This window comes from Pleurodeles waltl, chromosome 3_1 (genome assembly GCF_031143425.1).
Source record: "Pleurodeles waltl isolate 20211129_DDA chromosome 3_1, aPleWal1.hap1.20221129, whole genome shotgun sequence".
Classification (NCBI taxonomy): Eukaryota; Metazoa; Chordata; class Amphibia; order Caudata; family Salamandridae; genus Pleurodeles; species Pleurodeles waltl.
Window position 1 is genome coordinate 1,614,934,010 of NC_090440.1, and position 27,812 is coordinate 1,614,961,821.

Sequence of the window (27,812 nt, forward strand, 5' to 3'; positions counted from 1 at the left end):
CTGAGAAGAAAGACTGGACCTACTGCCTTTATTGCAGGCTACCTGAAGTGACTCCAAGGTTCAACTGACTAACCTCCTGTCAAAGCTACAGGGACATAACAAGCTCCAGGAGCCTCCCTGCAACTGCCCAACTGACATGCTGCACCTAGACCTGCCTAATACCTGCTGGCCTCTGTAAGAGTGGGTCCATTACCCCAAGAGGATCCTCCCCATGTCTTGGGCCTTTGGTTGGTACAAGAGGGGACTTGTTTGAAGAAGGAGAATTCCTGAAGTGTTGAGGTCTTCATGATTGCGAACAGGCCTACTCATGCCAAGATCTTGCTTCCTGCAAAGACCGCCAATGCAAAGCTTTGAGAGACCAAACTATCTGTGTGACAGCAACAGTCAGTGGCAACCAGCAACACCAGATCTGCACTTCAAGCTGCAGCATCGAAATCAGCCAGTGACTGCCAGCACAAAACTCCAGTAACGACCATCTGTGATGTTCAACAGAATATTCATGCCACAATGACCATCCACCACAGGACCTGTCTTTCTCTTTGCGATACAGCTCAGACCATCCACACACTCTTCCCGTTCCTTTTGGCCTCCTCCATGTACTGGACTCATAGAACCAGACATGCTAAAGGTAACTTTCGCAGCTGAACTAAGCTGGTCCCTATATCTGACCCATGCGCCATCGCAGTCGATCTGAACTTGCGACTTTCATCCAGCTTTGCACAACTAGAAACCACAAGTGGCGGTTTGGGTTTTTGGTGCTATATTCACTTACATCTTTAAAATTGCTTATGTCCAGTGCTACTGATTGTTTTCTTGTCTTTTTAGTATAGATTTTTTTATTTAATGTTGCTCTGTTTTTCTTAATTGGTGTGTGATTTTTCTTTCATTGTGTTTTCACTTTATTACTGTTTGGATTGCCGCATAAGTGCTGTGAATCGTTTGGCTGGAGCTTTGCGGTGGCGCTCCTTGCAAGCGGTCAATGCTGTAGTGTGAATGGTCAGATTCACGGACAGCATGAGCGGCAATGTTTTGGAGATAACATGCCTGTACGAAGTCGGTAACGGCCCAAAAACTTCAGTTTATCTCCACTGAACCCACAACAAGGGTCTAGGACCTGAGGGCACCACTTGGGACTCAGGGGCTTACTCCAGCTGGAATTGGGTGCTGGTTCATGTGGTTAGGAGTCTGTTATCCCAGTGACCCTGAACAGGAGGCCAGCAAACCAGCCCTTGTGGTCACACTGTGAGTCCTGGTTTCAGGTGCTGGTCCAATCCCTCCTACTCATTCACAAGGGCAGCAGGGCAGCAAGGCAGAAGACCAGCAAGACAAGAGCACAAAAAAGCATCAGTCCGGCAGAGTGGCAGCCCCTTCATCAGCACAGCAGTCCTTCTTGGAAGAGTCTCTACAGGTCCAGACGTGTACTGAAGAGTCAGCGTCTGTGGTTCAGTAATTATCCCTGGTGTCTCCTTTGAAGTGGGAGATGTCTTTAGGGGGTTTCCTGTGAAGTGCAAAGCTTCGCTGCCCCCGTTTCAAACTAGATACAGGGGGTTTGCACCCCTTTGTGTGGAGGCAGGACACAGCCTGTTCAAGAGTAAGTAGGACTGCCAGTGATGGCTCATCCAGTTACACCTGCTCTCTATTGTATACGGCTTTCTAGGAGGAATACACAAAGGCCAACTGTCATATGATCCAGAGACAGGCTGCAGGTACTAACTGGTTAAGGCAGGAAAATGCCAACTTTCTAAACATTGCTTAAGTGGGATTGATTCATCATTGTCATAACATCAAATAGAACTACATCCAAGCTTTGAAGCTCTCACCTGATTTATAACCCCACACGGTGCATTCAGGTGCTGCAGAATGCCCTTTGAATTAGCCTCTGTAGCAGCTGTTTTCCAGAGAGTTATGCAGAATATCTTGGAAGGCATTGAGCATGTGATGATTTTCCAAGATGACATTCTAGTGTATGGGGTCACAGAAGTTGCACACAATCAACCAGTGAGGAGAGTGTTCAAGGCCCTGGGTGATGCAGGATTGACATTCAAAATGCAGAAGTGTCAGATTTGAGTGTGTTCGGTAGAGTATTTGGGACACTATACCTCAAAGGATGGGGGCAAACCCAAATTAGATTGGTAGTGGTTGTACAAGAAGCTCAATCACCCTCTAATAAAGAGGAACTGATATTCTTTCTGGGTTTGGCGGAGTTTATGGCAACATTTGTTCAAATCTTTTCTGATGTGACTGCATCAATGAGGGCCCTACTAAAAAAAGGTAACTCTTTTGTTTGGGATCAAGACTGCCAGACATCCTTTGAAGCAATAAGGCCAGATATTGTGAACTCCCCTAATCTAGGAAACTTTGACACAAAGAGAAAGACAATACTCACTACAAATGCTGGCTTATCTCAAATAGTTGAGGGGAAGAAAGAATAATAACTTTTGCTTTGAGAGGTCTCAGAGAAGCTTAACATGATTACTCCACCATAGAACGTAAGATGTTAGCTTGCAATTGGGCTAGGACTTTTGTCAAGTTCTTTCTATGGGGCCTGCCTTTCACTTTGAAAATGGACCACAAGCCCCTCACATTTCTCTTTCCAACTAAAGGTAGAGACAACACCACTTCCCGTAGGCCTAGAATGATTTGATTTTACCAGGCAAGAAAAACTTGGCTGATAATTGCCTATCCAGGTTGCCTGGGATAGAGGTAGGAAAATAGGGGCAATGCTCCCTTGATCCTGTTTTATGTGATAACATTGCAGGTCTGAGAAAGGAGGAGTAGGAGAGAGATGTTAAGGATGATCCTATCTTAAAGTTAGTCAAAGAAAAGATAATCCATGGATGGCCACTGAAACCCAAAGATCTACAGAAGGAATTCAGTGGCTACTGGGATATATGCATGGAGCTAACCATATATAATGACATGGTAATGAGAGGAGAGAGAATAGTTAGCACCTAAAGTATTATGGAACAAACTAGTCAACATAGCTCATGGAGGTCATCTCAGAAGAAGCATCACCAAGTCAAAGCTCAGAACTACTTATTGTTTCCAACAATGGACGGTATGGTAGCAAACAAAGTAAAAGAATGTGTAAGGTGTGCAATGAGTGATAAAACTAAGTACACCCATAAAACCCCTATGTCACCAGTGGAAATACACCTTAAACCTTAGGACAAAATGGGGTTAGATACCATAGGTCCTTTAAGTCACTGCACCTGGGTGGGAAAATACATGTTGGTTTTGGTTGATTATCATTCCCACATGATAGTTACTAGAGTAGTGAACCATTTGACCACCTAGGATCTAATAGCTTTTCCGTCAGATGTTTTCATGACAGAAGGGATATCAAGCACTTAGATTACTGATAATGGTGTGCAGATCACTTCGGACACCATGAGAGAATTGCTGGCAGAAATGTCAATTTAGCACTATAGAACAGCTTTTTACTGTCCCAGAGCTAATGGATTGGTGGAAAGGGTAAACAGAATGATTAAGGAATGTTTTCAGCTAGCCACTAATTGAAGAGAACCTATGGATATAACTCACAAGAAGATGAGGTGGTAATACCACACTGCTTCCAATGCTGTCACTTGGATTTCTCAATTTTTGTCACTGAAATGGAGACTTCCATGCACCAAATTGATTCAAAATTGGTTGAAGTGTGGTGAACCTAGAAGGGTACACAGAGAGAAAGCAAGTGAAAAAATCTATCAGTATCAATTGAAATACACAGACACGTAGAACTGGAAATGAGGGACCAACAGTAGGCATTGGAAAGTGGGTCAATGGCCAGTGGTCAAACTTCCTGGTCATGTCAGAAAGAATGCAGCACATTTTCCAAACCATTGAGAATAATAAAAGTTCAAAACAATGTTGTTACTTGAGAAGATGGCAAAGTATGGAGTAGGGACAGACTCTCTAAATGTGACTTGTTCACACCTCATAAACTGCATGTCCCGCAATGGGCAGTGCAACCTTGGCATAAGGACTTCATTAACAGTGGGATGGAGATGTGTTGTAATTTATATGGTTGCAGTTTCTACAATCCTTAAGGCATTTTATTGGTCAATATAATGTACTGTTGTAGTTATAGGAGCCATCTATATCATTCTTATTTATCATCTTTAGCCATATAATTTAATTGTATCTGTTAGTAAAGTGGTGCATTCCCTCCCTTTCCTTCCCCATTCTTACGTCTTCTACATGGAATGTTCTGAAAGCTGTGATACAATGTTAGAATAGTGGAACTCAAAGTAGGGAGCTGGCTTGAGGAGTTGTGAGCTACTGAATAAAGTTCTTAGATCTACACTTGATTTGAGTGATTACGTCATACATCACAATTGTCCTCACTGTGATTTTGTGGGAATTTAATTAGGATCTTATTTCTTAAACGTCTTCATCATGTGGCTTCAGTTTTTTATATTCTCACTAGGTATGTTGTTCAGTCAGGTTTATTAACTCTTGTACTGTCTATTTGTTCTCTTATCTATTTCCCTTGTATTGTGTTTTCCCTTAATGTTTCCCTTCTGTTATGATTTTGCAAACTTTATTACATGTTCCTAATAGTTTCGTATTGTGCATTCACATTCTTAAGTAATGTGACTCTTTTTTTGTCATGTGTATGGTACAGGTTTTACTCTATCATAATTGTTTTAACAATTCAAGATAGTTTCATGGAATGTTAGGGGGGATAAGATTCCTGTTAAAAGGAAGAGTTACCATCTATTTGACTAAATTCAACCCCACTCTAGTTGTATCATAGGACTCCCATTTGCCAGAATAAAATAATTTTCTTTCTCACGGCAGGCGTCGCGTCAATTTCCCTTCTGGAAGTTGGGCGGCGTTGTCCAGGCGGGCCGTGCGTCAAAGTTCCATTCGCAACGCAGGCGTCGCGTCGATCTTTTCCTTGCGGGGTCGAGCGGCGTCTTTCCGGATCGGCGTGCAGTGAATCTTTCACCGCGGAGCAAGCTGTGCGTTGAATTTTTCAGCGCACAAGGAGTCCAGTTGAAAGATGGAAGTCTTTTTGGTCCTGAGACTTCAGGGAACAGGAGGCAAGATCCAACCAAGCCCTTGGAGAGCACTTCTGCAGCAAGGCAAGAGTTCAGCAAGGCAGCAGGCCAACAGCAAGGCAGCAGTCCTTGTAGAAAGCAGTCAGGTGAGTCCTTTGAGCAGCCAGGCAGTTCTTCTTGGCAGGATGCAGGTTCTGGTTCAGGTTTCTTCTCCAGCAAGTGTCTGAGGTGGTAGGGCAGAGGCCCTGTTTTATACCCAAATGTGCCTTTGAAGTGGGGGAGACTTCAAAGAGTGGCTAAGAGTTGCACCAGGTCCTCTTTCAGATCAATCTCTGCCAGGGTCCCAGTAGGGGCGTGGCAGTCCTTTGTGTGAGAGCAGGCCCTCCACCCTCCCAGCCCAGGAAGACCCATTCAAAATGCAGATGTATGCAAGTGAGGCTGAGTACCCTGTGTTTGGGGTGTGTCTGAGTGAATGCACAAGGAGCTGTCAACTAAACCCAGCCAGACGTGGATTGTAAGGCATATAAAGATTTAAGTGCAAAGAAATGCTCACTTTCTAAAAGTGACATTTCTAGAATAGTAATATTAAATCCAACTTCACCAGTCAGCAGGATTTTGTATTACCATTCTGGCCATACTACATATGACCTTCCTACACCTTTCAGATCAGCAGCTACCACTTCAATAATGTATGAGGGCAGCCCCTATGTTAGCTTATGAAGGGAGCAAGCCTCACAGTAGTGTAAAAACGAATTCAGGAGTTTTACACTACCAGGACATGTAAACTACACAGGTACATGTCCTGCCTTTTACCCACACAGCACCCTGCCCTAGGGGTTACCTAGGGCACCCATTAAAGGTGACTTATATGTAGAGAAAGGGGAGGTTTAGGCTTGGCAAGTACTTTTAAATGCCAAGTCGAAGTGGCTGTGAAACTGCACACACAGGCCATGCAATGGCAGGCCTGAGACAAGGTAAAAGGGCTACTAAAGTGGGTGGCACAACCAGTGCTGCAGGCCCACTAGTAGCATTTAATCTACAGGCCCTGTGCACATATAGTGCACCTTACTAGGGACTTATAGGTAAATTAAAAAGTCCAATTGGGTATGATCCAATGTTATCATGTTTAAAGGGAGAGAGCATATGCACTTTAGCACTGGTTAGCAGAGGTAAAGTGCGCAGAGTCTAAAAACCAACAAAAATGAGGTCAGAAAAAGAGAAGGAGGAAGGCAAAAAGTCTGGGGATAACCTTGCAGAAGGGCCATTTCCAACAGTTATCATTCTCAGTGTACATGCCCTGCCAATGAGATACTGTTTTTAGTGATGTTATCATTTTGATTGTAATGAAGTGTGTTGCAGGGAATGTAATTTTCAAATTGCATACCCTTTTACAGACTGAGATGCCACCTTTTTTGTATATTTCTAAATGCTGAAAACATTTAAAATAATTGTATCCCAAAGAGGTTTAATTGACTCATGAGATCTAATTCATAAGTAGTGCAAGATTTTTTTTCCTCACCAGTGCACACATCTCAGACAAGAACTGATTTTACATATATGAATGTGGGAATATTGCTCAATATTTAAACAATTTAGAAATTAATGCAATTTTAATTTTAGTTAATGCACCCCTTATTACAGATTTTGATTAGGTACAGTCTAAAATATGCCTTTGATAATTGATATAGGGGTCTATAAACTTTTTGCAGCTTTGTCTTGAGAAAGATTTTGATTAGGTGAGTTTGGACTCCAGGATTCAGTAGTCTAGTTTAACTACTTTATAACTCACCCAAAGTTTCTGTATTTGCTAACAGTTTAACTTATTATTATTTGACAGTGGGTTGCGGGACTATGAAGGTGTGCCCATTATCACCTATGTTATTTATATTAACACTTGAACCCTTCATCTCTAAATTTGATAAAATAAGGACATTTGTTGTGCTCGCTGAGAGAATTCATGATCACTTGTATGTTCATGTTGATGATGTTATATGTGCGATCCAGACCTGGACAGAATATTGCCTACATTTCTTTAGTGTTGTTAAGTTTTTACTATGTTACCGGGTTCTCAAATGACTGTGGATTAATTGAAAATATTATCACTTAACTTCAAAGCTATGTTTGATCATTATGGCCTAGCTTGGAATAATTCTAAAATCAAATATTTAGGTATATGTTTTTAAAAATGCCTTAACAATACTGTCAGTTACAATTTTGATTATATTATTTAAAAATATGTAATTCTATAGTACTACAGTAGAATTTGTTATATTTATCTTGGTGGTCTTGTTCGCATTAACCCCTAATATATAATACTTTTTATCAATCATCCTATTAAAAAAAACGTACTTTTTCCCCAAAAATGCATTTAATAATTTCATAAATGGATATGAAATCTCTGAACATTAAGAACAATTAAAATCAGAAGAGTCACATTATTGATTTGTTTATCCTATGGAATTTGTCTTTACTGTCAAGTAAACTGTCACTATGGGAAATCAATCCATCAAGGCCTTTCCTTTTAAGTAACTAATTTGAATAATACAACCATGTAGATCTATCTGCTCTATAATTATTATAATTTCCTCTCCTCTCTTGGTGCTGTTTTTAAGTGAAAAAAAAAGAAGCAACGGTTTTAAATCTGTTCTTTGGTATAATACAAAGTTAAGTCAAATAATAGATTGATCCATTGGCTATCTTTGACATAGAACAGATTATGATGGTTTCTCCAGCTGTTTAATCTAAACACAGATACAGTCCCTCCCTTTTCTAAGAGTCAGTGCACCTCTAATCTTCCTCTCGCAACTAAGATTAAATATTTCATGGTAGCTCAAATATTTAAGATCATCCTTATAGAATACAAAAGCCTTCAATGAGAATTCTAGGACTGTATATTTCTCAAAAGATCCAAAAGCATCCTTACTTTATCAAACTCTGAAAATGTGCATAGGAAAGAACAAAGTATTGTTATTGAAAAGAAATATTAAGGATACACAATCTGTTACTGTGTGGAGTTTGATTTGGTCTAGGATTTATAAAGCATCACATGTTGAAAAAACATTGCAAACATTATTTTTAAATGAAATTAGCTTCTATGTACTTCTGTTTCAAATGATATTAAAGTAGAGAGAGTTTTGAATGCTGACCCCCTGCTGAAATGCATAGTCATTTGGTACATGTCTTTTTTATTAGCCCTAAAGTTGCTTCTGGTTAGCAGCATGGAATCACATAAATATAATTTTTTTTACTAATATTCCCTTTTTGTTGATTTCAAAATGTATTTGTGTGTATTCTGTTCTCAGATGGGGCTTGGTGAACAGCCTAAGATTTTTGAACGTATTATTTGCTTTAGCATTTCAACCAAGACCCACTAATGGAAACTGCAGCTTATATTTCATTTAAACCATGGTCAGATGGAGAACATTGTAACCAAGGACTACATAGAACATATGTTGTTCCTTTTAATTTATCTGTATCAAGTGATTTATTGTGGTTTTCTTTGACACCTTTTTTGATAGAATAGCCACTACATATAAATATTGTTTGTATTACTTTCAGAAAGTTCAGAAACACCCTTGACTTTCTCAGCTATCATTAACCCTTTAGCTGTGTAAGTATACATTTAAGGTGTGTATTTTGTACAGCTTTTATGACTTCTATGCTTGTACCAACTACATAGACATAGATGATCATTCCTCATCTGCCTCTCAGTTTCCCTTATATATAAAAAATCACAAAAAAGTATGGTACTAGTCTAGTTCTCAACATTTTACCTTTCTCCTTTGAATTTCTCTAAAACTTTAAAATTGTAATTTCATCTTGTATACTATACATATGTTCACGATTGTTGGTGATATGTTGAGAATTATATATTAAAAAACTCTTTTAAACTAACAATATATGCCTTTTGAGGGCTAGTCTGTGGAGCAGTTACAAATTATTAGTTTGGTTATTAAAAGAGCTCATTTTGAGTGACAGAATTCACACATTTTTTCAAGATTCAAACAATTATAGAAAGGTTATGTTCAAACTAGCATAACCTCCAGTGCGAGCATTGATTCATCATGAATGAGTACATGCTAGTGGGATTACCAGAATTAGTTAAGAGCCTGACTGCTCTGTACCAAGCTACCAGAGGGTGAGCACATGTTAACCTATGTGGTGTTTGTGTCTTACCATGACAAGGATTGTGGTTCTTGCTTAAACAGGGTGCATAGCTCTGCCAACCAGGAACCCAATTTCTAACACTATGGAATGTAATGTAAGGTGGATTTGTCGAGCGCTGCTTGTCACCCAGGCACTAAGTAGGTGAGAGTTGGCATATGGTGAGGCTGGGCCTGAGTACAGGCAGTCTTGATGGTCCTGCAAGAAGACTTATTGAAAAGCCAGGTCTTCAGCTTGTTGTGTAATTTGAGAAGTGAGGAGGAGGCCCTGATGTTTTGGGGGATGTTGTTCTAGGATTTGGAGGCATGATGGGAGAATGATCAACCTCCTGTTTGGCATCTGTGGATTGGGGGAGTTAGGGAGAGTGATGCTGCGTGAAGTTGTCTGTGGGTTGGTGGAAGTGAAGCTGGTGATTGAGGTATGCAGGTGCCGTATTGTGTAGTGACTTGAATGTGTTTGTGAGAAGCTTAAACTGGCATTGCTTGTGGATGGGAGGCCAGTGGAGCTCTCTGAGGAGTGGGGTGGTGTGGGATCAGTGGGGGAGGTCGAGGACAAGTCTGGTGGTGATGGTTTGAAGTGTATGAAGAAGATGGGTTGGAATGCCAGCGTTGAGTACATTGCTGTGATCCAATCTGCTTGTTATTAGGGCCTGCTTGATGGTAGGACTGGTTTCCAGTGAGATCCACTTAAAGATTTAACGTGGCATGCAGAAGATGCAAAAGCATGCAGAGTTGACAGCATTCACCTGGGACATCATAGTAAGGTTTGTATCTAGGATGAGGCCTAGGCTCCTAGCGTGGTGGGTTGGGGTTGGTGTGGGTCCGAGCTCAGAAGGGCCACCACATGGAGTCCCAAGGTGAGCTCCTATTCCCGAAGATCAGCACTTCAGTTGTATTGGTGTTGACCTTGAGACAGTTCTCTTTCATCCAATTGACCATGCTGGTCCTGCATTGTTTGAAGTTTGTCTTGGTAGTGATGGTGTCATCTGGGGGTCATATTTTGCATGGAATAAAATGTGCATGTCACTAACGCCTTACTAGACCCACAAAGGTGCCTGAAGCACCTGTGAAACAGTAGATGTGGAAGTCTCTTTGCTTCTTTTATCACTGTGACACTGGGTGTATAAGTGAATTGAAGAAGTTGTGTTTATTCATGAGACAGCGCTGATACAGCTTGGGACTTATTTATGTTGTGGCAGGCCCGGAGTAATGCTGTAAACCAGCGTTTCCTCTTTGTCCCAATGTTCCCACTTTATATAGTCAGAAAAACCGGGTTGCTGTTAGCGAGATACTGCTGGGTTACTGTGAGTGTGATGACGCAGAAACGAAGGTTTTACATTTATTAGCGCATAAACGTAGTGCCGCAATAATCAAGTGTGACTTTAACCGAACTAATAAAGATTGTACGGGGACAAATGTGCCCTCAGAGTAGTTCGCCAACATTTATAAGCGTGCTTTATATAACGTGATATATTAGAATTGTACTAATCTGACATAACCGTAAACGTGTGCCATGATTTGCTTGTTTGAAATGTTTTAACTTAGCATAACTTTAGTGGAGGCTTCGGCCTAGTTGCCTTGTCTCACGGTTTAGATGCTCGTGTTTTTCTAATGTGCTAATAAAACGTGTATTCCTGCTTGAAGCTGTACTTTTCCAGTGAGATCGGTTCACATGCTTATCTTTAAGGTTTCGTGACAGCCTGGCATCTTCTTCTTTGCTCCAAGGTCGATCTGCAGGTGCAGACAATGGAAGCTCTGAAAGTGAGTTAATTGGTAAAATATGTTGCAACTTACGTTCTCGACTCCAAGGATAATGTAGGCCTAGGTAGAAGCTTGTAAATTGTTGTTTTTGATTGGACAATTTGAAGCCAACCTATGAACCCTCCAAAGGAAGACCCTACTGGATTTGAACTGTTGATTATTTAAACCCGGTGCACAAGAAGAAAGCGTCCTTTACCCACTGCACCCATTGAGGACATTATTGCCCATTGCAGCCATTATGGCCCATCTTGCCGACCTCGTCATTTTGCCATCTTCTACGATGCCAATTGATGTTCGACGCCATTTTGAATGAGACTTTGATGCTTTCTCTAATCGAGAGAAAGAGACTTTAAGTAATTCTCGCTCTAGAGACTTTAACTTTGATCCGCCCCTTTACATAAAGTAGTAGTTTTGTCCTTTTATCTTGCCGCTGTGAGGCAATTGCCCCGTCCACCCTGCCCCCTTTGCCCCCGTCCCATGCTGATCGAAACCGGTACCTGTGAGACGAAGACTTCCTTGAATGCTGATTGAATTTGGTAAATATGAAAGGAAAATGTACAATTGCATTGTGTTTCTTTTTAGGTAACCAACTGCTGATTTTTTATAAGAGACCTAGTTAGGAGTTTTCCAAATCAATGTTGCTAAATTGTTTTTTTGCATGAAGTCCCACATGCAGATGCTAATTTGAGGTTAGATGAGGATTCATTTGTTGCACGATGCAATTTGAGACCTTGTTATGCTGACTAATGTATGCAATTAGCCCATTACAGATTATAGTTTTAGTGGTTTGCGTTGCTATTATCGAATGCATTGTTATTCAAATGCTGCATAGATTGCATCTTTTCGCCGTTATGGACAGCTATTAATGTTCATTTACATATATCATTTGGTGTTGAGACACATTTATATCGTGCTAGCTTTGTTAATATAGGGAAATAAATTCATTAACTTTGAATGAACTGGTGTGGTTATTCATGGCCGAAAGGTCATGGTTCGCCGAAATGTTTTCTGGATTAATTGTGAAGTGTTATGTTGATCAGGGCATTGCTTATGTTCGTTATTGATTATTGATTTGATTAAATTGACTAATCTCGGGTGAAGAGAGCCCCACTTGGTCAAAAGATTCATCGACCCAAGAGCGTCCAAATACAGGTAATTTATTAGGACGGAACGCTCTATCAGTAGATGGTAGCAGAGGACGGTTTCGCCCTTTGGGACCCCACTCGAGAGGTAACGGTTTCGCCCTTTGGGACCCCACTCGAGAGGTAACGGTTTCGCCCTTTGGGACCCCGCTCGAGAGGTAACGGTTGCGCTCTTTGAGACCCCACTCGAGAGGTATATGGTGTTGAATTAGATTTTTCTTGGGTAAAACAGATTGAGAGAATGATGATGCCCTAAGTCCCCCGCGACTTTCCCGGGATCTCGGAGCTTGCGAATGGAGAGAATGGAGGTGTGAAATCGGCGTTGGCGGTACTAGTGACGGTATGAGTGAAGTCAGGGTTTTGCGCTTGCACAGCTTATTGCCGCAGATTGTTTGAAAAGGTTGCGAGGATTTTAGAGAATAGCGGAGGTGCGACTCCGAGTGTGAGAGTAGGGAAGTCGTCGAACTTCATGTGCATGTGGCGCTTTGTGCAGAAAAAGGTCCACGTGGTTGTTGTTGTTGAGACGGGCCCTGCGAGGTCAAGAGACTCCGGAGTATGTTGAAAAGTGTATGAGACACTTTTTTTATGTTGTGGTCTGGTCGGTTTAATAGGTTGACTGGGCGTGGTCAACGAGTCGGTACGTGTGTTAAGGGAGTGAAAGAAAACTTCGACTTCGGGCTTTGACAAATTCTAAGTGCACTAGAATAGATCATTGACAAGTTGAGAGCAGAGTCTGCGGGTCAGGATTTGCTTGCGAAAGTGGGGACCGAGAAAGATGGAATAACTGCCGAGGCTAGTGAAAAATCCCTAAGGTCCTGAAGCGATTGTGTTACCCTTCCTGTAGTAAACCGACAGATCTGTTTTATTATTATTTGGTTGCTCGCGATACATGCCAGAAGTTGTTACGAGAGGAGCGGAGTGAAGGAGGACAAGCCGCGAGGCTTTGTCAGCCGCAGTGTGTGTGAGTGTGACGTCACCAGGAGCCGCGCTGGGATAGGTTGGTTGCAAAGAAGGGCCGCGCACGGATTGGACGCAGTCCGTGGGGCTCGATTGGAAGGGGAAAGGCAAGCGAAGAGTATTCCGGGAATTAAAGTCACTTATTGATTACAAACTTTGTGAAATAAAAGACGAGAAAAGAAATTTTTTAAAGCATTAAAGAGTGCGATGAAGGGGGAGTCTTACATTAAAGCGAGCGTAGGAGAGGAGACGCCACCCGAAGGTACACCAGCTTACATTGTAATGGAGGAAAGGGGGGTAGCTCCGTGCCTTTGGCTAAAGCAATGGCACAAGCTGACAGAGAGACATGGGAGCGTAGCGTTCCCGATCCATGGGACATTCAATATAAGGATCCTAGAGAATTTGAGATTCGCGATGTACAACATGAAGGTACCTCCAAGGCCAGCACAGTTTGAGGCTCTAGCGATTTGGGAACTAATGGCTAGACAGCAACAGCAAAAGAAGTTCGAGACCAGGATAAGAAAGGTAGAAAAGACACTAGCGGACGCTAGGTGGGATAATGCACAGAAGGTGTGGAGGTCAGATATATTGCAGGGGATAAAATTGTTTCCCGCAATTGCTAAGGAAGAAGAGGCGACAGGCAAGAAAGCTACCTGTAAGACAAACAGGAGGTGTTCCAAAGATAGAGAGGACGAGGAAAAGTTAAGGAGAGAAGACGAGTCAGAGGATGAGGAGTTCATCATGCAATTGCTGAACGACCGTCCACCACCTTATGCAGAGAGTGAACAAGGTCCAAGTACCAGTTCTGCCCCTCCGGCACCGGTACAGAATAATGAAACTCCGAGTTCAGAAACGCCATCGGGATCTAAGGACCCGAGTTTACTGTTCACCCCGCAGATACCGCAGGTTAGGAGAATATATCCAGATGTGCCTATATTGAAAACAGCAGAAAAGTATCAGCCGCAGGTCCCAAGGTACTACAGCAGTGACAACAGTACGGGAATGATTCTAGATCCAACCGTAATGGGAGTACAGAATGGTCGCAACCCAACATTGGCACAAGCTGAATCAACCCAGTTTTTGATGCCTCAAAAGCAGATGCAGGGGGGAACCGCACATGCTCAGATGACGGGGAGTCAGACGGGCATGCCGGCAATGATGACCCATAGTGTGGGAATGAACCTGCCTCAGAACCTGGGGAATGGACAGAACCCAGATGCGATATCCCTACCCATTACTGTAGGTCCACCGGTACCTTTGTACATTCAGCCTAACTCAGGTATGAGCGGTCAAGGATCAATGGTGCAGAGTGGGACGGAAAGGAGGTGCATAGAAAACACTCCAGAGACAACTCCGATAGCGGCTCTGCCAATTGGATCTGGGTCCTTGATGGAGTTTAGTCCCATATGTGCTCAGTCAACAGTGGTGAGGTCGAGTCCCCCACTGATGATACCGCTATCATCGAACACTGAAAAGTTGCCGCAACCATCAATGGCAGTCGATGTGAATGCTACACTGATGGGGTTGAATGCGCAACAGCTGACACAGTGGTTCAACAGTCTGAATTCCACACAAAGCTCAGCCAGTGGGAAGGGAGAAGACTATCTGAATAAGGTCAGGTTGAACATGGAAGCAGAAGAATTGGTGGAAGGGACTATGGGTTTGAATAGGTTAGAGTCCTCCTCGGAAGAAGAGCTGAGGTATCTATGTCCTAGGATTACGAGAGAAGTGAACAAGGTACATAGAAGGTTGCAAGAAATAGCTGACAAAAACGGGGTTGAGATAGACAAGACAAAACACTTGAGCAGGAGCTATAGATTGGATTTCGGGACCACAGACTTTGAACACATGAGGTCAGCAGGCATGAAAACGCACCTTAGAGAATTGCTGCAGAGTGCACAAGTGTGGAGGTGCTTAGACAAATGGGAAAGCAGATGGGCAAAGAAAAAGGAAAAGAGGAAAGACAGTGTCCCAGAGCACAACGAGAAAAGATCACAGAGTAGTGATGCAATAACCATGTTACCAATGAGGGAGACAGCAGGGGTAAAATTAATACATGTACCGTGGCACAGAAGCGACATTCAGTCTTTTACGGATGATTTTCCCAAACTGAGAGAGAAACCGATTGAATGGTATCAACAGACTCATAGGTTTGTGAAGCTTGCAAAATGTCTTTGGGAAGACCTGAACACCCTCTTTGAGATTGTGGTTCCGGCAGATTTGTGGGAAGACTGCAAAAGGGCTGTAGGTTGGCCGACAAGTGAACCAGAGAGAGACAGGGATACGGGTGCACCATCACCTATGGTAATGAGCTTGTACTATAAGGTGATTGAGCATTTGAAGACGAAGGTTGCCGCGAAAAATGTGGATTGGCAGAAGATTGATCGAACTGCCCAAGAGGCTAAAGAGTCGATTCATGGTTACTATGAGAGGTTGTTGAAGGCGTTCAAGAACTACAGTGGCACGGAAACAATAGAGGCGAAGGACATGCTTCATTTTGTGTTTAGATTTGTGGAAGGGCTGAGACCAGAGATAAGTCAGATGATAAAGACGCATTTGATTTGTTGGCAGTCGAAATCTATTGATGAGGTGTTGAACTATGCGAAATACTGTAGCGACGAAATTGAAGTGAAACAGAAAAGGTTGAAAGAGAAAGTGATGGTGATGCAACTTAAAGCAGCTCAGACAGGTCTGCAAGGGTTGCAAGGGTTCCAACAGCAGATACCGCAGCCACAGCCGCAGGGAAATATGGTGTTTCAGCCACAGGCGAGAGGCAGAGGCAGAGGAGGCTTTGGGAGTAATGGTCCGGATTTGAACACTGTTGCAATTCCGAATGGTGTGCAGGCAATGAAAAGGGTGATGCCGTGTCATGTGTGCGGAATCGTCGGGCATTGGAAACGCGAGTGCCCGATGGTGATGCAGGAAGGTGCAGGTGTTGGTCAGCAAAACAATGATGTCAATGCATTCCAGACAATGAGGGGACCGAAAATGAGAGGTCCAAACCCAAATTTTCAGACCATAAATCGCTGCAGGGATTACAGCCCATGCAGCCGCAGCAGATGCCCCGTATGCAGATGACGCAAATGCAGCCAATGCAACAGCAGTTTCCCATGGTACCTAATCAGCAAATGCAAATACCTTTGGCACCAGTGAGTCAGCAGCAAGTGATGGTTCCTCCACAGGTCTCGGGTCAGGTGATGAATACAAATGGCACCGTACAACAGTTCCCATTACACAGTGAGAATTGAATGAACAATGTATGGGAGAGTGAAAGTTCAGATGAGGAGGGAAATTGTGTGCTTGCAGCATCCTTGGAAGTTGATCAAAAGGGTCCATATGTGGAGGGAAGCGTTATGGGTCATCGTGTTTCATTCTTGGTTGACACAGGAGCAACACGTTCAACTGTTAGGAGCATTGAAGTACCAAATTTGCCACTCTCAGGGAGAACAGTTCAAGTAGTGGGAGTAGCAAACAGGCACCTGACGAACCCAATCACAGATCCAGTACAAGTCAGAATTGGTAACTATCAAGGGTCACATAATTTTGTGGTATGTGACTCAAGCCCGATAGCACTGTTAGGGAGAGACCTATTGTGCAAATTGGGATGTTCGATTATGTGTTCGAACGATGGAATTAGAATTCAGACAAGCAGTGATGGGGAAGAAGAGGACAGTGTAGAAGGGGATGAGATGGAAACTGTCGATGAAGAATATCCTCTGATTAACCTTTTTCCGATGATAACTGAAGAAGATATTCCAGCTGAATTACGGGAAACAGTCGGAAAGGAAGTGTGGGATATGACAGGAAAAGAGGTGGGATTGGTGAAAGGAGTGGAACCAGTGAAAGTGACCGTAAAACCCAATGTAACCTTTCCCCAGACCCCACAATACCACATGGCACAAGACACCCTCATGAAAGTCGCCCAACTCATTGACGAGTTTGTAAAACAGGGAGTACTGAAAGAAGTGTTAAGCAGTCCATGTAATTCACCAATCATGGGACTAATAAAGCCGAGTGGAAAGGTCCGAATCGTGCAGGACTTGAGGAAAATAAATGACATCATAATTAAATGCTGCCCTGTAGTACCGAATCCAGCTGTGATAATGTTTCAAGTCCCATGCGAGGCCGAGTGGTTCTCAGTCATTGACTTGTTTCAAGCATTCTTTTCGGTGCCTCTTCATGAGGACAGCCAATTTCTCTTTTGTTTCAAATTCTTAGACAGAGTTTACAGTTGGTGTCGAATTCCTCAAGGGTTTTCGGAGTCACCGTCAATTTTCAATCAGATTCTAAAGAAAGACTTGGAAGCGTTAGAATTGCCATTCGAGTCAACCCTAGTACAGTACATCGATGACTTACTGATTGCATCTAAGACAGAAAGTGGCTGCACAGCCGACACCATTGCTCTACTGAACCATTTGGGAAGGAATGGACACAAGGTGTCTCCTTCAAAGTTGCAGTTCTGTCAGAAGAAAGTAAAATACTTGGGTCATCAAATAGAGAAAGGGTCACGGAGAATAATGAAGGAAAGAATAACAAGTGTACTTCAAATGAGTCTACCAAAGACGAGGAGGGAAGTGAGGAAGTTTTTGGGGATGGTGAGCTACTGTCGCCAGTGGATTCCCAACTTTTCAACTCTAGCAAAGCCTTTACTGAAACTGACCCAGAAGGATGCCTTGGATGAAATTGAGCTGAAAGGAGATGAGATGGATGCTTTTATTGAATTGAAAGAATGCATGTGCAGGGCTCCAGCTTTAGGTATGCCTGATTACACAAAGCCTTTCACATTGTTTTGTCATGAACGTGATGCATGTTCTTTGTCTGTCTTGACCCAAGCCCATGGTGGCATAAACAGACCAGTAGAGTATTTTTCAGCTACTTTGGATCCGGTCGCAGCAGCACTGCCAGGGTGTTTGCGCGCCGTAGCAGCAGTTGGTATCAGCCTCACTCAGAGTGAAGGAATAGTGATGGGACACCCATTAACAGTCATGGTCCCTCACTCAGTTGAGATACTTTTGACTCGCTCCCGAACGCAACACATGACTGGAGCAAGACTCACAAGGTATGAAACAATAATTCTGGGCTCACCGAATGTGCAGCTGAAAAGGTGCACTACGTTGAATCCAGCAACCTTGCTTCCCGGTGAAAATGCTGAAATTGAGAACGCTGAAGACGTCGAGCACGACTGCCTTCAGGTGACTGAATTTTGCACAAAACCCCGACCTGATATTAGGGATACTAAGCTTGATGAAAATGACCATATTATTTTTGTTGATGGTTCATGTCTAAGAGATGAGTTGGGAATTTTGAAAGCAGGATATGCTGTATGTACTGTAACAGGTGTCTTGGAAGCGTCCTGGCTCCAAGGAGTCCATTCCGCACAAGTAGCAGAGTTTGTAGCCCTTACAAGAGCATGCCAACTGTCTACATTGATGAAGGTTACCATTTACACTGACAGTCAGTACGGGTTTGGAATTGTGCACGACTTTGGGCAACTATGGTCACAGAGAGGTTTCCTGACCTCTTCAGGGTCCCCAGTGAAAAACGGGGAGAGAATAAGGGAATTGTTACACGCCATTCAGATGCCAGCCGAAATTGCAGTGGTAAAGTGTAGTGCTCATACAAAAGGACAGGACTATGTTTCCCTGGGAAATGCATATGCGGATCAAGTCGCAAGATTTTGTGCCTTGAACTGTATATTGCTCAGGGATGAATGGAATTTGATAAGTGAACCAGAACTCGAACCAGCTGAAGCATTTGCCTTGAAGGTCGTGGATACAATGGATGAACTAAAAGCATTACAGAATAGCGTCAGGGAGGATGAAAGAGTTTCCTGGATTAAGTCACAATGTACAAGGAGACCAGATGAGTTATGGGTTTCAAATGAAGGAAAATTTGTTTTACCAAATAGTCTCTTATCGCAGCTAGCGCGGTTCTATCATGGGCAGGCTCACCTAGGGAGAGATGCCATGATAAGATTGTTCAAAACTGATTGGTTTAACCCCAGATTCCGTCAAGTTGCAGAAGCAGTTTGCCATCGTTGTGTCATTTGTCAGCAGATGAACCCAGGAAAGGGAACGGTTGTGAACGTGAGCCACATTGGCAGGGCGGGTGGCCCGTTCAGCAGAATGCAGATGGACTTTATTGAGATGCCTGTGCATGGAGGTCTGAAGTATGTATTGGTGATTGTGTGCATTTTTAGTCACTGGATTGAAGCATACCCCACACGTAGAAATGACAGCCTTACAGTTGCAAAACTATTGTTGAGGGAGTTGATACCACGTTTCGGATTCCCGATCTCTTTAGAATCAGATAGAGGAAGTCACTTCAATAACGAGGTGATAAAGTTACTTTGCGCAGCGCTGAACATTGAGCAAAAACTGCATTGTAGCTATCGCCCTGAAGCCTCAGGACTGGTGGAACAGATGAATGGTACACTGAAATCAAGAATGGCGAAAATATGTGCATCGACAAATTTGAAATGGCCTGACGCATTGCCTTTGGTGTTAATGTCAATGAGAAACACCCCTGACAGAAAGACTGGATTGTCCCCGCACGAAATTCTCATGGGCAGGGCCATGAGACTTCCTGCAGTTCCCGCAAACGCGCTTTTGAATATTACAGATGATATGGTGTTAGACTACTGCAAAGGTCTGGCTGACGTGGTTCGCTCTTTCTCTCACCAGGTGGAAGCAACCACCTTGTCACCGATCCAAGGTCCAGGACACACACTGAAAGCAGGTGACTGGGTCGTGATAAAGAAGCACGTGAGGAAGTTGTGTCTGGAACCCCGTTGGAAAGGCCCTTTCCAAGTGATCCTGACGACCACTACCGCTGTGAAGTGTGCGGGAGTTCCCAACTGGATTCACGCCAGTCATACAAAGAAGGTGTTGTGTCCCACAGATGAGGAAGTTGAAGCGCTGAAACTGCCAGTACCTGATAACAAAGTGCCGAGCGCTGAGACAGAGCAAAACAGAACTAGAAGCGAACAGGCAGAAATAGAAGAGAGAGAAATATTCTCTGAGGACGAAACAACCGATTCACTTGGGGAAGACCAAGGAGAAACCTCAGACAGCAACGAAGCAGCTGAAGGTAACAAAGAGCCTGAAGCAGCTGAAGGTAACAAAGAGCCTGAAGAAATTAACGGTGACAAAGGGCTCGAAAGAGGTGAAGAAGCAGGAGAGCCTGATCAGAGGAGGGCTTTCCCAGAAGCAGACGGTACAGAAAAAGAAAAGGAAAACCTGATTGACTCCCCAGAAGGAGGGGACAAGGCAGAACAGAACGAAACTGTTCAAACTTCCTCAGGAGAGATCGCAGGTCCATCAAGTGGACACAGTGCAAAGAGAAGACCAAGTATATCACCAGTAAAACTAAGAACTAGAGAAACGTTGAACGACAGTGAAGGGCCAAGAGTGAAAGAGAAAAGAAAGGAAGTGTCTGTCGTGGTACCAACATCAAGTGAAGAAAAAGACTGGGCCAAAGAGGAAAGTACCAGTGAGGCAGAATCGAAGAGAGATGCAAAATTGAAAAGGAAAAGGATACCAAACAGGAGATATTCCGGTCCAGAATGGGCATATGTAGTCAATGACGATTGGACCGACGAATTTGTATCTCTTAGCCTCGAGAACGAAGAAGAAGAGATACCAATAGAAAAGAAAAGTTTTATGGACACTATTGATTGAAAGGGTGATAAATGACATTGCTTGCTATAATCTAACGTGATACAACCAGCTGAGACATGCTAAACCGGATGAGACATTTGCTAACTTGATAAGACTTTGATAACCTGATTGACTCTTAAACCCGATTTGAGACAACGTTGCTAACTGATAAAAGACTGAGTTATTGCCGAATTGAGACAAATGCTGCTGACCGATAAGTGACTGGGCTCCTGAAGAAAACTGTGTGAACATTGCGCTCGTTCAGCTTTGTAACTAATTGCTAAATCGTTTCTTTATAAGTGCTTCTAGCTCTCTGATTCTATACAGATCATGACTAAGTACGCTACACAAAACAGTAGAGTGAAATATTGTAAATATGCGTGTATAGGCTTGATAACTGCATGTGTACTAATAATAATGGCAATAGTGCTTGGAATGCGTGGTAAGGGTTAGAATGAGAAAATTGATGCTTCTACTTCTGCTCCTGTTACTGTCACTGAACTAACCGCATTGAAAAAAATAGAATTAGATGAGAGACACTTGCATGATAAGAAGGAACTTTCGTATAATGTTTTCTATCGCCTACTAACAGAATATGTTGAGACTATGGATGCGAAAGATTGTTATGTGTGTACACAGATACCGACATCGGTAACGGAAGGGGTGACTTATCACCACATGCCTCTTACATATGGGATTACATGTAGTTTAGTAACTTCTAGATTTTATGGTCAAACTAACATACAGTATTTTTATTCAAATTATGATGTTACCTTTGCATATGTTCCTATAATAACGCAACTAAGCCAGATTGCTAGAGATTGGGATGCTAAAATAATGAGGGAATTTTTCGAGCCAATGCAACCTTTTGAAACAGCTCACGCTCATAGGGAAAACCTTACCTGCTCGCTCTCTGCAGTAGAAATAAGCTTTTTAGATCGCACAGATGATAGAAGGGCACAAATGAATGCGAAATTAGAAAAAGAGCTAAGTAAGAGGACTTCAGTAGATAATTATGCTTTTGCCGCAATAAAAACACAAGGAAAAATAGCTTTAGACGCTTGGCATGTAGGGAAATTTTGTATATATCGTGGTGAATCTTATTATGATAACATTTTCGTGGGAGCGAGTGAATGTAAACATACGTTTATCTTTAAGGCCAAATGGACATTCATGCTGAACGGACTTGACCCTGTCATACCTGGTGTATATTACATTTGTGGGCATAATGCCTATTATCGTCTTCCAAAGGTATGGTGGGGGAGATGTTATTTGGGTATAGTGTTCCCAAAGGTTTATCAACTGGATGACCTATCGGTGATTCCAAAGACGTCTGGATCTCATCGTATCCAGAAAAGAGAGACTGCAGCTGCTGTGGTAGGAGATATATTTGGAGCCATGATTCCTTCATTGGGAGTTGTGTTGAATTCCATCAAAATAAGAAAGTTGTCTACTATAGTGGATAACATGTTGACAAAGTTTTCAGGTGCTATAATCCTGATGGATGCTGAACTTGCAGCAGAAAGAGCTATGACTCTTCAAAACAGGCTGGCCCTAGACATTCTTTTAGCAAAGGATGGCGGCGTTTGCAAAATGCTTGGTGCGCGTCACTGTTGCACGTATATACCAGACAACAGTGTGAAGATTAAAACAATGCTTGCAAATCTAACAAAAAAGAGTGCAGACTTGAAGGAATTGAAAGAACCAGGAGTTTGGGAGAAGGTTGGAAAGGGAGTTGCTTCAGTGGGAAATTGGCTTGGTGGCATTTGGAATGGAATATTACTAAAAATGATACAGGGAATACTAATAGTACTAATTTGCATCTTTGGGATTTGGGGAATAAAGAGGGGAATACTAATGATCATGGCAAGAATTAAGAGAAGGAAGGAAGAGAAAATGATGAAAAGAATGGCAGAAGAATACAAGGCAAGAACAAGGGGAACTAAAAGGCAAAGAGAACTGACAGAATTTTAATGGAATAAAATTTGTGGGAATAGTTTTGTGTGATGACAAATAGTCATCAGAGGAGGGATTGATGACGCAGAAACGAAGGTTTTACATTTATTAGCGCATAAACGTAGTGCCGCAATAATCAAGTGTGACTTTAACCGAACTAATAAAGATTGTACGGGGACAAATGTGCCCTCAGAGTAGTTCGCCAACATTTATAAGCGTGCTTTATATAACGTGATGTATTAGAATTGTACTAATCTGACATAACCGTAAACGTGTGCCATGATTTGCTTGTTTGAAATGTTTTAACTTAGCATAACTTTAGTGGAGGCTTCGGCCTAGTTGCCTTGTCTCACGGTTTAGATGCTCGTGTTTTTCTAATGTGCTAATAAAACGTGTATTCCTGCTTGAAGCTGTACTTTTCCAGTGAGATCGGTTCACATGCTTATCTTTAAGGTTTCGTGCCAGCCTGGCATCTTCTTCTTTGCTCCAAGGTCGATCTGCAGGTGCAGACAATGGAAGCTCTGAAAGTGAGTTAATTGGTAAAATATGTTGCAACTTACGTTCCCGACTCCAAGGATAATGTAGGCCTAGGAAGAAGCTTGTAAATTGTTGATTTTGATTGGACAATTTGAAGCCAACCTATGAACCCTCCAATGGAAGACCCTACTGGATTTGAACTGTTGATTATTTAAACCCGGTGCACAAGAAGAAAGCGGCCTTTACCCACTGCACCCATTGAGGACATTATTGCCCATTGCAGCCATTATGGCCCATCTTGCCGACCTCGTCATTTTGCCATCTTCTACGATGCCAATTGATGTTCGACGCCATTTTGAATGAGACTTTGATGCTTTCTCTAATCGAGAGAAAGAGACTTTAAGTAATTCTCGCTCTAGAGACTTTAACTTTGATCCGCCCCTTTGCATAAAGTAGTAGTTTTGTCCTTTTATCTTGCCGCTGTGAGGCAATTGCCCCGTCCACCCTGCCCCCTTTGCCCCCGTCCCATGCTGATCGAAACCGGTACCTGTGAGACGAAGACTTCCTTGAATGCTGATTGAATTTGGTAAATATGAAAGGAAAATGTACAATTGCATTGTGTTTCTTTTTAGGTAACCAACTGCTGATTTTTGATAAGAGCCCTAGTTAGGAGTTTTCCAAATCAATGTTGCTAAATTGTTTTTTTGCATGAAGTCCCACATGCAGATGCTAATTTGAGGTTAGATGAGGATTCATTTGTTGCACGATGCAATTTGAGACCTTGTTATGCTGACTAATGTATGCAATTAGCCCATTACAGATTATAGTTTTAGTGGTTTGCGTTGCTATTATCGAATGCATTGTTATTCAAATGCTGCATAGATTGCATCTTTTCGCCGTTATGGACAGCTATTAATGTTCATTTACATATATCATTTGGTGTTGAGACACATTTATATCGTGCTAGCTTTGTTAATATAGGGAAATAAATTCATTAACTTTGAATGAACTGGTGTGGTTATTCATGGCCGAAAGGTCATGGTTCGCCGAAATGTTTTCTGGATTAATTGTGAAGTGTTATGTTGATCAGGGCATTGCTTATGTTCGTTATTGATTATTGATTTGATTAAATTGACTAATCTCGGGTGAAGAGAGCCCCACTTGGTCAAAAGATTCATCGACCCAAGAGCGTCCAAATACAGGTAATTTATTAGGACGGAACGCTCTATCAAGTGTTATCAAATCTAGTGAGGACAAGACTACTGCGACTCATTTTCTGTGGTGTACACCGGCAAGGAAAATGTTAGATTCTCCCTGTGCTCGAGGAAAAAGCTCCGAGCACATCAGGGCCTTTTACTTTTTGTTCAGAATAAACAAACTATTTCGGAAGTTTGTTTTCTCTGTACAAAAACGTTTGCCAGATGAGCACTATATGCACGGCGTTCATTTGACAAATGTTACTGCTGTGAAAAAAGCTGCCGAGGAGGTGGTTCCTTTCACAGCAGAGAGACCTGCAGCAAGTGAGTGAAGCTCTCTACATGTTGGGTTTCTCTCGACCAGGTTGTTAGAGGTCATGGCCTCTGCCCCCTGGCAGGACAGCAATCCCTTCAGAGGTCTAAATAAAGCTGTATGCCTTTGTTATTCCAGCATCTATTATCTCCAGGCAAGCCGATACTAACCTCGCCTTCAACCTTTTTGGCTAGCACTAATGAATACAAAACAATTAGAGACTTGGTGAATTTTCTGCCCTGCCACCTACCTTCTATAATGCAGAGTCTGAAAAAGAGTTCCTTCAGAATAACCCAAACAATGTTGATACGTGAACTGGGTGTGTGTGTGTGGGGGGGTGGGGTGGGGGGTCTTTATCAAACCCAGCAATTACTGGGTGTGGTCAATTTCGCACAACTGATAATTCTGTTTCCTGCACAATCAGTGGTATGCGCAGGAGTCAGCATTATCTGGCCCACTAGTAATCAGAACCATTGTGGAAATCTATTTTAAATCCCTATTGATACATACATGATGACACAAACTCTATCACAAGTCATGAGACTCACAACCACACAGAACGGTTGAGGCACTTCTGGGTGTTCATGTCCGTGGTGATCACATAGTTACAAAATTATTTATATTTTAAAGTCAACATCTGAAATAACTCACCTCAAATATCCTTTCCATAGTCTGCCCCTGACAGCACCAAATGGGATATTTGAGCTTGGAATTGGTGCAGCCATGACATTGACACCGGGAACAGCTCAGTGCAGTCACTTCAGCCCTATGATGCAGTAATGTATCTGTCCATCATGCATGTGACTCTCGTGCTCTTTCACTTCCAGACCCAATAAGCACAATGTTATTTGGCGCTCAAATATTGCCAGCCAGCACACGTCTTCAATGGCTCATGCAGCACGGCAGCAGTCAGGTATCACATACCTCACGGCAATGATAGTCTGCGAGTTTGAGCTACGTTCACGAATCAGTGTTTATGAGAAGAGCTTCATTGGCTTTTCGCACTACATCAAACAATCTATTTGAAAACAACGACGTAAAGATGAATGAAATGCTTTTTCTGCTTGTAGAAAATTACTCTTTCTAGAGAAGGCCTGAGTAAGGGAAAACGGAGACATGCCTAGCCTACACTTTATTTTGATGTCTTCTGTGCTTAATTTGTGCCAGTGATTGCCGGTGGTAAACACCAGCACTTATACTTGAGATCTGGGACTTATTTTCCAGCATTAGGCTTTGACCTAGAGCAGGGTTCTGCAAAGTCGGTCCAGGAGAGCCGGACACATGCCAGATTTTTAGCATATCCACATTTAGAAAAATGTAGATTTCTGAAACATCTTTTTTCTAAATGTGGATATGCTAAAAACCTAGCATGGACCCGGCTTTCCAGGACCGACTTTGCAGAACCCTGACATAGTGTAAGAGAGAGAAAGGCAGTAAAACAATGGCAGTTGGCGTTGGCAGGATGAATAAGAACCTGCAAAAATGAGATAGACAGGAAGTGTGGTCTGGAGGAAGAAAGGTTTGAGGTGGAAAAAACTAAGCAGCGCTTGGTGTTTGGTAACTACAGCATACAGCAGAATTGGCAGTGGGCTCCAATTTAAATCTTTGGATGGATAGCTTTAGGTACAGTTCAACGTTTAATTGTCTCAGTTCGATTGGTAAATGCGTCTAAACTCAGAAATTTCAAACAGGCCACACAGGAGCGTAGTTGTCAAGGATGCTGCTGGTGCAGTGACACCAGGACACAGAGGTGGTGAGGGGTCACTCTGCCCTCCACAGGCTGCCCCTTCATTTTAAAGGCTGCCAAAACAGGATGTTTTTTTCAAACACAGAGTCTACCTGGGTTCCAGCTCTATGCTTCCTCTCTGTGTGGAGGGAGGAGAGAATACGGGAAATGGAGAATAGAGAGGAAAGGGATGAAAGAAAGGGAAACACAGAAAGATAGAAAGGAAAGGAAGAAGAAACATTCACAATGAGAAAATGAGGTACGGATGAAAGAGAAAGAGAATGGAGATGAGAATGTGCAAAGGGTGCAAGAGAAAAGGGAAATTGGGCAGTAAAGGATAAAAAAGGACAGGAAATGTGATAAAGAGAGTGAGAAACTGAAGTGGGGATGAGAAAGACAGAGGAAGGAGAGAGAGAGAGGCAGGTGTAAAACGGAGTACGAGGAAAGGAGAGAGTGATAGAGATTTGGAGGAAAGAAGGAAAGACAGAACGAGAGAGTTGTAAGTGCAGCATATGCATTGCCCCTGGGGTCCAGGGTTTCTGAGGGTCCAGTGCACCAAATAATAGGTTTACATTTGCTTTCCATGCTTGGAGTAGGCCTCATGACACCCTAGCTATGGCGATGATAGATACAGTGATAAATCATGAATGAGCGGTAGGGCGGTTTGCTAACTCATTCCGCAAACTCTTACAGGGGAAGTCTACAATTTCAGTGGGATATAAGAGCATTAGAAAAATAACTATTTAAAGTCAAGCTAGCGAACCACTGCTGGATTAGCACAAAACCACTGCTGGGTCAGCAACTGCTGTGGAAATTGAGATCAACTTCTTGTTGACTTTTAATTAAAAAAGATCATTTTCCAAAACATAAATGCATTATTTTGCAGTAAAAGTGTACCCGCTTCAAGATAATGTTATAAGTCAAACGAGATGATGTTGCTTCCTGTGGTCTGCATCACCCACCGACTGTACACAGACATGAAGGTCACAGATTTAAATTCCAGACTGGTTTAGCGATTCCATAATCCTTTAGAAGGGAAACAAAAATACCAATAGTGATGTAGCAATAATAACAGGCATAATCTCTTGTAAATCCCTTGAGCTTCTTAAGACATAAGGCTTGCTGCACTAAATTGTAACTATCACTGGTGGAATTAGTCCTGTGCTGGATATGAACTCGGACTGCTACAGAGATGCCTGTGTTTTATCAGATCTCAGCTATTTCCCTACATGTTTTATTAATGAATCGACTCAGAGACTGCACTCAGCCCTGTCGTACGGCGAAGATATGAACCCTCAGCAGTTTCGCAGTACTTGCATTTGAACGTTTCAGTAAAATAAAATCGCTCAGATAGAACATTTAAAAACGGACTGGAAATGAGGTGGTGCTGTAATTTTTGACACATTTATTCGTGGTGGGTCTAACGTTATACTTCACCCATCATGGTCCAAAGGGAA